Genomic DNA, 14,518 nt, shown 5'->3' on the forward strand with positions numbered 1-14,518 from the left:
TGAGATGCATTATGCCTTACAGAAAAAAAGATGAAAATTAGAAAGCTTTGATCTCCACCATCCCAAACTAACAATTTAGTTAAGGAGACGAATAGGTAAACAACTGCAACACAATAGCCTGTGTGGCGTTATGGGAATACTCAGGACACTCTCTCATGAACATGAGCACCCAACCCAGGGCTGGAATATGAACAACTTTCCGCAGCTTCAGGCTTCGACGTTAATACCCCGGAGTTCTGAATATTTATATGTGAATAAGTGCATGCTTTCATATTCTTAACTGATTGCAAATACATATGTCATACCCATGGAGGTTTTAAAATCTTACCAGTTTGACAGTTAGTGTCTATAGATAGCAAATTAGTTTGAATAGTATAACTGTGTGAATTACCCTCTTAACTTAAATCTTAAAGTGTGGCAGTTATTTGTGCCTGGGGTGAAGATCTTAAAATAATAGGCTAAATAATAAATACAGTTGAAGTTCTTTAACAAAATATAATTAAAAAGTCAATGGTTAAAAAAGGCAAGTGCATTGAATAAAGCAGGTACATAGTAATTAAGCTGATAGTGTGAATTTTAGCCTTTTTTAAACAAGTTGTTTTGAAATGGTACAATGATATTATAACAATCCTCTTAGGCTACGGTAGAATTAATTTTTAATTTATTATTGTAGGCTTTCAAAGTTTTTCTCTTAGGATCCATTTAGCAGGGACACAGTGAGCTGTTAGAATGTTTGCATTTCATGTATATTTATTGCTGACAAAATTCAGAGATTTTGAGAATTTTCCTTGTTGTGTATCAGCCATATGCTCCCTTTCATTCCAGAATTTGGCTATATTATTTACTTATTAGCCAATGTTACTGTTTATTTAGCACTCAGAACACAATAAAAAAACACAGAAAAGGAAGGGTGTGGGGGGAAAGGGTAACAGGGTAGGGAAGAGAATTTTAACTAATATCATATGGAGTTATACACTATAAACTATCATGTAATAAAATCACAGCACTGACTTTGGTCTGCATCTCTGATATGTAAAGAGCTCACAAGCCATCACCTCCCTGTGACAAGTAATGGCAAAGGAAATAGAAAATCAAAAGACTGCTCTTGGACCTAGCAGAGACCTGAGATGACAGGCAAACCTGAAGAGCCAAGACATTCAGAAAAAAAACATCCTCAGGATCCTTTTACTTGGAACAGAGCTGCCAAGACTGCATACTGGTAGTCATGCTTCATTTGCAATGGTGCTGAATGCCCAGAGCCTGAGAGTAGCATGAGAGTGAGGAACTAAGGGAGCCAACAATATTAGGGGGCATCTTCACTTTCATGGGCATTACTTCCAGGGGCCCCTGTAGAATCAATCCCAAGATGAACGTCTAAGAAAGATCTCATTCTGACCTGGTGAAGGGAGGGACAGGCTAGGAGTGATCATGAAGCAATACCTTCAGCATCCTACTCTCCAGGGAAAGAAAGATTTCCAGAGTCTTATTCTTGACGGAAGAAGGACATTCCTCCCACTTTAGCTTCCTCTGGCATTTCTTTCTGAACTAAGGGAGGAGCAGACAGGAAGTCAACTTTAAGGAAGTCAACTGGAATGCTGTAGCCAAGAGACAGTAAAGGGAATGAACGAATAAGATATAAGCTACAGATCTACTTAAAGAGTGAAATTTAACCATCAGATGACTCACCACTGTGCTGCCTGCACAATCTACCAACCTCCAGGGGGCAAAAGCATGTATTTATAGATTACACTGAAAGACAAGCGAGACAAGACAAAGAGCAGAATTAGGAAGACATAAGCAAAGAGGTTGGACAACAATAAGGACATTGGAGATTTCAAGTCCCTAGCATTTCTAATTACAACAAATGCAATCAAACTCAGAGACAGGGAAATCTTACGCGAAAGAACTATTTACATCGGTTCTTATTAGCCTATACAACATATCCATTTCCAACCAAAAAATTCGAAGTCCAGTTGAAAGAGGAAATACACACGCACAATGTGAAGAGACAAAGAATGATCAGAACCAAACTCGGATCGGATGCAGATGATAGGTCCATCGGTCAGGGGCCTCAGTGCACTGCCTTTAAGGTTCTAAGGGATTTAGTAAAGAACAAAAGTAGAAGGAAGGCAAGCTCTGGGTGCAATTCAAGAAGACAGATCAAGCTCTAGTAGCCCAACGGGTAACCCGCTATGCAACCAGGACTTTTAAAGAAGTAATTTAGGTAGAAAAGAAATGGTATAGACTAAAAACTTGAGTCTTCATAAAAAAGGTAAAGAATTCTCTATGAGATAAATGAAGATGTAATAAAATGTTTTTAATTTTGAGTGCTAAAATTATGTAAAATATAGCTGTTTATGGCATACTTGGACAATCTTTGGGGTCAGTGTGGCATGTGACTGAAATGATTGATGGCAATAGAACAGGGAAGAATTGGGAGGATTTGTCATAAAATATTTGCACTACTTATGAAGTGACATCATAGCATTTGAAACCGAACTTCCATTAGTTAAAAGGGTATTCTGTAAACTACCATATATACTTGTGTACAAGCCGAGCTTTTTCAGTACATTAAAAAATTTCTTTAGGGTTTCATTTCTTTTATTTTTAACATTTTATTAGGGACTCATACTACTCTTATCACATTTTTATGCAGTCTGGGTGGAAAAATTAGGTGCCTCAGGTGATATTCGAGTATGTATGGTATATATAAACTTATAAATTTAATATTTAAGTTAATATATTCAGAACGCTAAGAGTTACAATGTACTCACACCTAACTAATTTTGAAGAAGACAGAAAAAAGCCCTAAACTCACAGCTACTGTCATTGCCGACTCCTATTGACCTTAAAAGACAAGAAAGAACTGCTCCTGTGAGTTTCTGAGACTGTAACTCTTTACGGAAATAGAAAGCCCATGGTTCTCCCACAGAACAGCTGGTGGTTTCAAACGGCTGATCTTGAAGTTAGGAGCCCTTGTTCCACATCCTCTCCTGAATCCAGTTTGAATTTCTGAGAGCTTGCTATAGCTGTGCTGCTGCTACAGTTATTGATTCGTCTCTGGCAAAATTTTACTTGAATGATAGTTAATGATACTGTTCTGTGATGTCCGTATTCAGTCGGGTCACTTTTCCTTGAAATAAGTACACATATGGATCTCTTTCTGTCAGTTATCCAGGTTGTTGTCTTCCAAATATGTTGGCTTGGATGACTGTCTCCAGTGCTTGCTAAGCTTGCTGAAACATTTCAGTTGTCATTCCTCCAGCCTGCTGTGGAGTAATGCTTTCAGTGCCATGTGCTTTTTCCCGTGGTGCTATTGGCTTTTCATCATATATGAGGTAGTTTATGTACCAACCTGGCCGATAAACACATGTTGAGTTAATTGAAGGGTGGAGGGATAAATAGCTCGGTGAACCTTGCCTTTCAAGTTCTCAAGTCTCTTGCTTTCTGATGGTCGCACCAGGGTGCAGCTGCCCTAGCCAGTTCCCTGCTTCAGCTGGCAAGGCTGAATTCCTGCAAGACATCCCTGAGGAGAAGCCACATGGACCTACTCGATGCAGCCCTGTGTGCTGGAGCACCGTGTAGAGACCCCTGCCAGCGCTGAGATTTACACACGCTCACTGACTCGGCTTTCCTCCTGCAGTCGGCATCATTGCGTCTGTTTTGTGAGATGGAGGAGGACTTTGTGGACTGGAGTTGGACATATGGGTTAATGGGTTATTGTTGGACTTGTGGGCTTGGGCAGCTCTGGGTTGGGATGTTTTCTTGATGCGCACTTAACCTTTATATAAAACTCTGTCTAATACACGAGTTTCTATGGATTTGTTTCTGTAAAGTACCCAGACTAAACATAATGCTACCTCTTTATGTTAGGCTGGGTAGACTAGAGAAATAAATTTATAGACACACTAAAATGTTTATTGCAAATAGCTTTATATACAGGAGCAACTGCATATTGAGAAAATATCTGAGCCCAGTCCAGATCAAGTCCATACATCCTATATTAGCCCATATATCTGATACAAATCTGTAAAGTCCTCTTCTGACTCATGAAACACATGCAATGACACCAAATGCAGGAAAACCACAGGCCAGTGGATGGATAGTCGTGTGGATCTAGTGATGCTGGAAGTAGCTCAGTGCCGGCGGAGGTCTCCAAGAAACTCCTCCAGGTTCAGGGCGCTCACTGCCACCAGTACAGTTCCATGCATCTTATCAATAGAGAGTCTCTACAGAGAGAGTGTATCCCACTTCCAAAGAGTAATACAGGAGTTTGTAGACTCTTTAGGAGAAGGCCAGGCCCTCACAGAGGCCTCATTGGCTATGGCCTGATTGATGGGCTAGACTCCACCCCTTCACTCTTAATCCTTTCTAATTGACAAATGATTATGTAACTGCCACAGATCATCCCTTGTCAATTTGACACTTTCACACAACTCTTTAGCTATATACAATTTTCAAACAAACAATAATAAAATCATTTCTGTACCTAACAGGATAAAACCATTTAATATGTGCCATCTTCATTTAAACATAACATTTTATAAGTGAACAAAGCAAAAATATCCCATTCCTAATAATTTCAGTTAAGTAACACCTACACCTTAATCCTATAAGCCTATGAATATATTCTCCCACATATGAAAGTTGATAAACCAACCAATTCATGCCTCTGTCCCTTTTCCCCCCAATTTGGGGTACCCAATTTCTATACTGCCCACTTATATCAACCCAGTGCTCTGAGGAGACAATCATACTCTTTGACCTGAAGAATCTTCATTCCAGCTGCAACCTTCTCAAATCTGCATCATAAGCAAAGTCAAATCAGGACAGGCCGTCCATAAAGTCAGTAGCAATGTGTACTAGTTCACAGATTCAAATATTCTTCTTCATCTGGTCAGGTTCTAGTCAACTCAATGTGGGCTGCTCCACTTAACCTCAACAGAGTGTCCATTGGTCACCTTCCCTTAAGACCATGGCCCTATCACAAATTCTCAAGAAGCCTAGCCATGAACTTCAATCTGTCCACATGCTCTCACCTCCTTCAGTTCTTATAAACCAGTTTCACAGGTGTCAGAGGCCAGACTCAACCGGCCTCTGTATTACAGCTTTTCTCCCACTTCTACTCAACAAGAGGATCCAGGTGGGCACCTAGCAAGCATTTCAGGCAACCCCAAACTCTCTTTAATGTTCTGTCCTACAGAGGAGTATTCTTCATGGTTCCAGATATTTTCTAGCTTCTAACAAAAAACAGTAGTTCAAACTTCAAAAATCCAAAGAGTTTATTATTTTTTTCAATCTGTCAATAATTCCCTAGGCAGTTCTCTTGGAATGCAACTATCCTGAGTATCCAAAGCACTGGGCAGCGCTTATCTTTTCAGACCCTTGCTTGCAGGCATGTCCTAAAACCATTTAACAATTCAAAGTTTAATGGCTGAAGGCAGAGTTTACAAACTCTGTTTTAATACTTCCCATTGATCATTTCTGGAATTCCTTATATCAACAATAATAAGCAGAAGAAATCAGTAGGACCAAAGTAGTTCAAATACTAAACTCAATTCTTTTTTTTTTTAATTTTTTTTATTTTAACAATTTATTGGGGCTGATACAATTCTTTTCACAGTTCATACATATACATACATCAACTGTATAAAGCACATCTGTACAGTCTTTGCCCTAATCATTTTTTTCTCTTTTCTTCTTTTACATTTTATTAGGGACTCAAACAACTCTTACCACAATCCATACATATACATACATCAATTGTATAAAGCACATCCATACATTCCCTGCCCCAATCATTCTCAAGGCATTTGCTCTCCACTTAAGCCCCTTGCATCAGGTCCTCTTCCCCCCCCCTCCCTCCCCATTCCCCCCTCCCTCATATGCCTTTGGTAATTTATACCTCGTTATTTTGTCATATCTTGCCCTATCCGGAGTCTCCCTTCCCCCCTTCTCTGCTGTCCCTCTCCCAGGGAAGAGGTCACATGTGGATCCTTGTAATCAGTTCCCCCTTTCCAACCCACTCACCCTCCACTCTCCCAGCATCGTCCCTCACACCCTTGGTCCTGAAGGTATCATCCACCCTGGATTCCCTGTACCTCCAACCCTCATATGTACCAGTGTACAGCCTCTGTCCTATCTAGCCCTGCAAGGTCGAATTCGGATCATGGTAGTTGGGGGGAGGAAGCATCCAGGATCTGGGGGAAAGCTGTGTTCTTCATCGATACTACCTCACAACCTAATTAACCCATCTCCTCTCCTAAACCCCTCTATGAGGGGATCTCCATTGGCCGACACTTGGGCCTTGGGTCTCCACTCTACACTTCCCCCTTTATTTAATATAATATATATACATATATACACATACATACACACACATATCTTTTTTTTTTTGCATGATGCCTTATACCTGGTCCCTTGGGCACCTCGTGATCGCACTGGCCAGTGTGCTTCTTCCATGTAGGCTTATTTGCTTCTGAGCTAGATGGCCGCTTGTTCACCTTCAAGCCTTTAAGACCCCAGACACTATCTCTTTTGATAGCCGGGCACCATCAGCTTTCTTCACCACATTTGCTTATGCACCCATTTGTCTTCAGCGATCCTATCATGGAGGTGTGCAGTCAATGATATGATTTTTTGTTCTTTGATGCCTGGTAACTGATCCCTTTGGGACCACTCGATCACACAGGCTGGTGTGTTCTTCCATGTGGACTTTGTTGCTTCTGAGCTAGATGGCCGCTTGTTTATCTTCAAGCCTTTAAGACCCCAGTCACTATCTCTTTTGATAGCCGGGCACCATCAGCTTTCTTCACTAAATTTACTTGTTCACCCACTTTGGCTCCAGCCGTTGTGTCGGGAGAGTGAGCATCATAGAGTTCCAATTTAATAAAAGAAGGTATGCATGCATTGAGGGAGTGTTTGAGTAGAGGCCCAAGGTCCTTCCGCCACCTTAATACTTGACCTATAAATATAGACACATAGATCTATGGAGGTCTAGACAAAGACATGTACATGCAAATATATATAGGAGGATGGGGAAATAAACTCAATTCTTAAAACAATCAAATTCAATCCTTATTTAGCTTAATTTAATCCTTATCTAAACTATTCTACTAGGGCATCAAGCAAGATCCAGGCTTTTTGTCAGCCATTTTGACCTTCTGTCAGCGTGGTCACTGAGAAAATATTCGGGGGAGCTATTTTGTGCTCTGGGCTCAAAATACATTTAGTCACATTGATTTTCACCATTTAAAACAGAAATAGCCAAAGACAACAACCAATGAAAAGAATCCAAACATTAACTTTCCATGTTCTTTCCAGAAAGCAACCCAGTAAACTGCATAGACATATCTGACTTCTGGCTAGCCAAAGAAGAAGCACTACCATGAGGGAGAGGTCAAACAAGCATCCACTCTCCATCTTATAATTTGTTTCTCCAGCACCCCACTCCAAAGATACCAGAATGTGTTAGTCTGGGTAGACTCAAGAAGCAAATTCATAGACACACTCACATGTATAAGAAAGAGCTTTATATACAAGAGCAATTGAGTATTGAGAAAACATCCCAGCCCAGTCCAGATCAAGTCCATAAGTCTGATATAAGTCCATATATCTGAAACCTATCTATTAAGTCCTCTTCTGACTCATGAAATGCATACAATGTCACCAAATGCAGGAAGATCACAGGGCAACGGGTGGAAAGTCTCATGGATCCAGTGTTTGTGGAATCATCTCAACACTGGCATGGGTCTCCACAGGGCTCCTCCAGGTCCACGGCTCTCACTGCCATCAGCATAGATCCATGTGTCTTGACAATAGTCTCTCAGGGAATGGGCCTAGAGAGAGGGTGTCTTCCACCTCCAAGGAGGAATACAGGAGTTCCAGAATCCTCTCGAGAAGGCCATGCCCTCAGAGTCCTCATTGGCTGTGACCTGACTGACAGGCTAGACTCTACCCCTTCACTCTTAATCCTTTCAAATTGACAAACTATTATATAACTACTACACTCTTGAATGGTTGAATTATGTTTTTATCCTTTTTTGGTACAGTGACTCTGCATATTCCTTCCATTATCTTTTGATGCTGCCTGCATCATTCAATATTTTGCCCATAGAATCTTTTGATATAGCCACTTGAGGCTGGATTATTATTTTTCTGTTAATTTAACTAAGATAATGCTGAGTGTGTTCCTTCTTTTTGGCTTTCTAACTCTAGGTCATAGTGCATTTCATTATGATTGGTTGTCTTCTCAAAGGTCCTTTGTATTTCTATGTTCAGCTCCTGATTTCATCATTTCTTCCATTTTCTTTAGCTACTCTATGATTAAGGGCAAATTTTGGAGTTTTTCTGACATTCACGTGGATCGTTCTTTCTTTCCTATATCATTAATAGTCTTTTGCTCATGTCAGTCCACATCTTTTCAGGTCTTCTGCCATTAATGTTCAATGAGTCACATAATCTATTCTTGAGATGTGCTCAAATTTCAAAATACTTTAGGTTGTATTTTGGCTCTCCTGAACCTTTTTGAATTTTATTCAAATTCAACTTGAACTATGTATGAACAACTGATATTTTGCTCCATAATTTTGCTTCGATTGGGTTTCTCCATTGCCTCTTCCCACAATGTCGTCAATTTGATTTCTGTATATTCCATTTGGAGCAATCCATGTACGTGGTCACTATGTATGTTGTTTCAAAAGATATTTGTGATGAATCAGTGGCTCATTTTACAAAACTCTATCATGAGATCTCCAGCTTTCTTCCTGTAACCAATACGATCTTTTCCAACTAATATTCCTTCCTCTTTATTTCCATGATTTGAATTACAATGGTCAATATTTTCTGGAGCTTCGTGATTGCATGTTTGATCAATTTCTGACTGCAGATGTTGGTAAAATTTTTCAATTTCTATATCACTGGTGTTAGCAGTTGCCTGTAGATTATTTCCTAGTATGTGAATAGATATCAACCAATCACAGATAGCATTGCACTTCATGATAAATCTTGATTTTTTTAAATAATGAATTTGACACAATTCCTCTTGCATTTATCAGTCCCATCATAGTACCATATGATTTTCTGATCCACAAAGGCCAATAGGTGACTATTTCAGAGCCCTAATCCCCAACATACTAATATTTTTGTGCCCAATTTAATTCTGGATGACTTTCAATTTTCCTACATTTGTACAACATAATTTCCAAAATCCAGTTACTAACAGATTTTTACAACTGTTTCTTCTTAGAGTTGTTTCTTATTAGCAAGTGAAGCTCACAAAAGCTTTACTCCATTTAAATCAGTATAAGTGATTCTACTTTAAGAAATTAGCCCTACCTTAGTCATATTTTGAGTGCCTTCCAACCAGAGGGACTCTCTTCTGACATTCTACCTGACAATGTTCCATTGCTATTCTTGAGGTTGTCACTCTCTGTCCATGCTCCCTCGCTATCTAGAAGGTTATCACTGCTAATCCCTCAGGAGATGACAGCCCATTCCTTCATTTAGTCTGTCCTCAATTTGGAAACTCTCCTGAAGCCTACTTACCTTCAATGACCCTGCTGGTATTTGAAATACCACCGACTTATCTTCTGGCAACATACACGCCATCACCGTACAATAAACTGACAGACAAGTGGTGGTACTCACTTTAAGTTAGAATGATCTAAATACATGACTTAAATGAGATTTTTCAGAGTGGACAAAATATCAATATCCAACTATGTGTTGTATATAAGAAACCCATCCACCTTAAATATTATTGTCCCTGCTATGTTAAAAAATATGGAGAAAAATATACTATTTATACCCCATAGAAACTATATTTATTAATTTCAGACAAGAGGACTTCAGAACAAGGAAGCATATCAGAGATAAAAAGCATCACTAGTTAATGATGTAAGGTTACATTCTAAAAAACTAACAACACTGGGATTTATATAGATCTAACAAAAGTATGGAATTTACATGAAGTAAAATATGATAACATTTCAAAGAAAACTATGTTCACAAAATTTTTCCATGAATTTTTTGATAAATGGAGACTTCAACATCCCCTATCAGTATTTTCTAAGTATAGCAGTCAGAAAATCAATAAGAATATTCATAACTTGAATAATACTATCAATCAACTTGATCTAATTGACATTTATAGAACACTCACTCCAACAACAGCAGAATACATATTCTCATGCTCACATGTAACAATAAATAAAAGGTAGATCATATTCTGTTATAAAACATATACTAATAAATTTAGAAGAGCATAAGTCATACAAAGTATGCCCTCATGCCACAAAGAAATAAAAACTGAAATACTTGAAAATTGTAGAACACATATCACGTAATTCATAGATATCCCCAAAAGATGTTTCCAGAGAAGGTTTCTTTTAAGGTTTTGAACTAAATGAAAATGAAAGCACAACTTAACAAAAATGTATGAGATGCATTCCAAAAATATGCTTAGAGATAAGCATCATGTGTTGATTTAATATCAATAACCTAAGTTGTAGCTTGATGTTGGTGCTGCCAGGTTATTTCCAACTCAGTGATTGTATAGGACAAAGGGGAACAGGGATTTCCAAGGCTTTAATCTTCACAGAAACAGATTGCTGTGTTGCTATCCTGCAGTGCATTTGAGGGATTTGAATCAGTGATTTTGTTGGCTAGCCGCTGAGTGCTTAACCATTGCACTGCCATCAGAAACTAGAACACAAAGACTCGGAGGCTTACAATAGTGACACAATTTGAAGAATAAAACGTTCCTAACTCAAGCCAGGGTATTTACCTCCATCACCTCATATGCACGTGAAAGCTAATAAATACATTATATATATTGGAATAGAGTTGACAAAGAATATATAAAGTACCTTGGGCTACCAGAAGAGCAAGCAAATCTGTCTTGAAGGAAATACATCCGGAATGCTCTTTAGAAGTGAGGATGGCAAGATTTTTTTCTCACCTCTTTTGGGCATTTTTTCAGGAAGATCAGTATCTAGATAGGAATATCGTATGTGGTTACGTGTAAGGTTAGAGAAGAAGAGGCAAACCTTCAATGAGATGGATTGACATGAATTTTTACCAATGGGCACGAAGAGCAAACGTGTGGGGATGGTGCAGTACTTACTATACATTATCTTGTTCTATTCGCAGGGTCACTGACTTGAAGGCACCTGGCAATAACAACAAAATAACAACAAAAACAGAAAAATCAAATAATAAAATTACAAGATAAACTAATAAAATTGAAAACAGGGAAATCGGATAAAGTCAATGTGAAACTCATATGCAAGTGATCACTAAAATTAGCAAGTAAGCACAAGTCAGCGAGTGCTGCCTTGCTAATTGGTTAATTCTCTCTTCCTTCCCAGAATATTTATAGACATTTGCTAGGTCTTACACACATTGGATACAACTTGAAGAGCCAACGTTAATGTCTCTAATGAGTTACTCTGATAGGGAAACCGTGATGTCAGCAATTACAGAAAATTCAATACGTAGTATAATGGGAAAAGGACCAATCTTATATGTAGTTTTAGAAACCATTTTTCTAGCATTGTGGATTATATCGCATGGAAAATATCGATTTAAAATGCCCTTGTCAAATGTGCTTGCTAGTAGACAAGAGTAGTGAACTTTTTAGATCTAGGTGAGAAAAAGAAAAAAAATAGTATACTCTCATTTCGAATTCATTGAAATCTATTGAGACACATTCCCACGTGTCACTTCTTATGAAGCTACAACAGAAATGGTATAGTGATGGCTTCAATACACAGGCATGCATTTTCTCGCCGTTTAGCAGAATAGCAGACTCGGGCCAGGGTACTAGCCTTAGAAAGAGGCCTTGCCCTCTGTCAGCCGTGGGAGAAAGCCCGTGTCTCTTAGATTCTCGGTCTTGGCCCTTTGATGACTTCCAGGTGAAGTCAGCCTTTCTCCCTTTGTGCTTACTTGCCTCTATACCTAATCTCTCATTCTCTCTCAAAAGTGGTTAACTTAAAGCACACTGATGTGGACATATTAACTATAAGAGAAATTCCCATTCTTAAACGGGCATATTAACATAGGTTGAGGTTTAGAATTCCAACATATTTTTGTGTGGCACAATTCAATCCATAAGAACATAGTTTTTAATCAAACTTAATACTTGCAATCTGACGTTGCTTGAGAAAACGATAAACTAAGCCTCAAACTGTCTAAAGAATTTCCTTGCAGTCATCAGAGTGGCACTTGACTACACAGTGGAGTAGCATTGGGCTGCTAATTGATGCAGTCGATGTTTCAAACCTACCAGTTGTTCTGTGAGGGAAAAGCGAGGTCATTTGCACCTATAGAGAGTTACTGTCCCAGACACCCTAATGAAAAGCTCAACTGAATCCTGGAGGGTTTCTCTACACTGAAATTAACTTGATGGCAGCAGATTTGGTGTAGGTTTACCCTTGACTAGTTGGTCTCAGATGTGAATCACCAAAATTATTTTATTTATTGAATAAATCATTTTACTGGGGGCTACTGCAGCTCTTATAAAAATTCCATACATCATTTATATCAAGCGCATTCCTTTATCTGTTTATTTTAAATAACATTTTATTGTGTCTTTGTTAAGTTTACAGAGAAAACTTGGTCCCCATTTAATAACTTTTATACAAATTGTTCTGTGGTATTCGTTACATTTGTCACAATCTTTCAGTATTGTCATAATTTTATTGTTTTTTCTATGCGTATTAATCTCCCATCACTCAGGCTTTGCCTACTCATCTCTTCTTTAGGTTAAATATTTACTATTTCATCTCTTATCAGGGGAAGTAAAAATAATTGTCCCTGGCATTTCCACTCAGATATACATGAGTTTTTTTTGCAAACAAGTGATCAGTACATGACTGCAGAAAAGTTCTCTTGCCTTATGTACTTGACTCAATCTTGTTAAAATGTCTTAGAAAAAAAGAAGAATACTTTCTGGACCTAGTACAAACTGATTTTGATTTTCAGGTCATGGATAACATAAATATAACATTTTTAACCCAGTGACAACCTTCACAAATCATGGAAGCTTGGCAATGCATTACAATTATGCTACTCCATACAAAACATATTTTCAGATGTATCAAGCATTTCTAGGAACCTTTCGAAAGCCCTCAAAGCTGAGGCACCAGAGGGAAGACCCTAGACATCAACAAAGGAAGGCACCATGGCTGAATTTCAGGAACTGGTGTGAAGAGACCACCGAATTACCACTGAAGCAAGAGCTACTGGAGTTGGGGTCTCAGAAGATTTGTTATTTTCAATTTGAAGTGAACATCTTGGCTTCAACAAACTTTTATGAGTGCCAAAATATTAGGATAGAGCTGATCTTTGCACATGTGAGTCCATGGTCAGTGGGTCAGGCTAGCAGGACGTGTGTGGGTAGTTGACCTAAGTCTACAGAGACACGTGTGGGGAGCCTGCTGTGCGGTCCAGGCCAGCGAAATGAAGCGGCTCTTCACAGTGTCTGTTTAGCTAGCAAGTCGACCACACTCCTGAGCAAACATCAGAAGGCTGCGACCTGAATAAGGGATTGTATTCTCAGTCTCCCACAACCGCAAAACCTGACTGTCAAATGAGCATGCCTTTGCTTCCGCTAAACCTTGGTGTGGGGGGTTTATAGTACTCTAAGAGTTGGCCTTTGAAGCGTGCTGTTGCTATGGTTACCACCTGAAAAGGAGAACCATCAAATTTCTGCAATAATAATTACACCTTGATGAGCTTATGGTATGAGCTAATTTGATATCTAATTGATTCCAATGCCTGCTTCTGTTTATCTTGGGTTTCTTCCGTGTGCTAATCTCCTGAATGTGTCTCCTGTATATGTCCCAGCTGATTTTAGTATTATTTTATTCATTGTTCTCTTTTTATTTCTTGATGAAGCCTTATTTTAAGTCAAATATTAAATTCCCGGGTCTCTTTGCAAGTGTTTCTGCTCCTCCTCCCGATGCAGTGTTGGAATTAGCAAGACATTCTACCCCTTTCACCAGTACAGAACTTTTTCTTTTCCTTTGTAACTTTGTTTTTCCGTCCTTGCTGAACTAGATTTTCACCAATATCTTCAGGTTTTAGTTGCCTTTCTCCCTGGAAATAGAGGAATATTTCTGTTATATATCAGATAGTGAAGGTGAGTTTTTATCGTTTCAGAAGTGGCTGTTTTTTCCCTGCCAAACCAACTCTACTGGGTACATTTCTCAAGGTGCATCAGATCTTTCCTGTGACTGTCTGGTGAATTTTCAGGGAAGAACCCCACACACCCCAAGCAGCTAGTAAAAGATAGAAACCCCCTGTATTTGCAGGCTCCAAAGCCTTCACACCCTCCTTTGATTGCAGCTTTTAGCAATTTGATGAAAGTGTCTAGTTGAGTCTGCTTGTTTGAGAGAGGAACACCTGGATCCTGCTGTTTCTCCTTAAAAATTCGGTTTATCTTACGATTTGGGGTTCATTATTAGCCCTCAGCCCCAATTTTCAAATAATTACAAGTAAATCTATTATTTCGTCT

The 14,518-nt window shown here is 38.9% G+C and overlaps 1 protein-coding gene across 1 annotated transcript in view; it reads left to right on the forward strand.

Annotated features, from left to right (window-relative positions):
- The window catches only part of GABRA2 (gamma-aminobutyric acid type A receptor subunit alpha2), a 199,602-nt gene that overhangs the window by 155,395 nt on the left and 29,689 nt on the right, over positions 1 to 14,518 (forward strand). The window lies entirely within an intron of this gene.

This window comes from Tenrec ecaudatus, chromosome 3, assembly GCF_050624435.1.
Source record: "Tenrec ecaudatus isolate mTenEca1 chromosome 3, mTenEca1.hap1, whole genome shotgun sequence".
Classification (NCBI taxonomy): domain Eukaryota; kingdom Metazoa; phylum Chordata; class Mammalia; order Afrosoricida; family Tenrecidae; genus Tenrec; species Tenrec ecaudatus.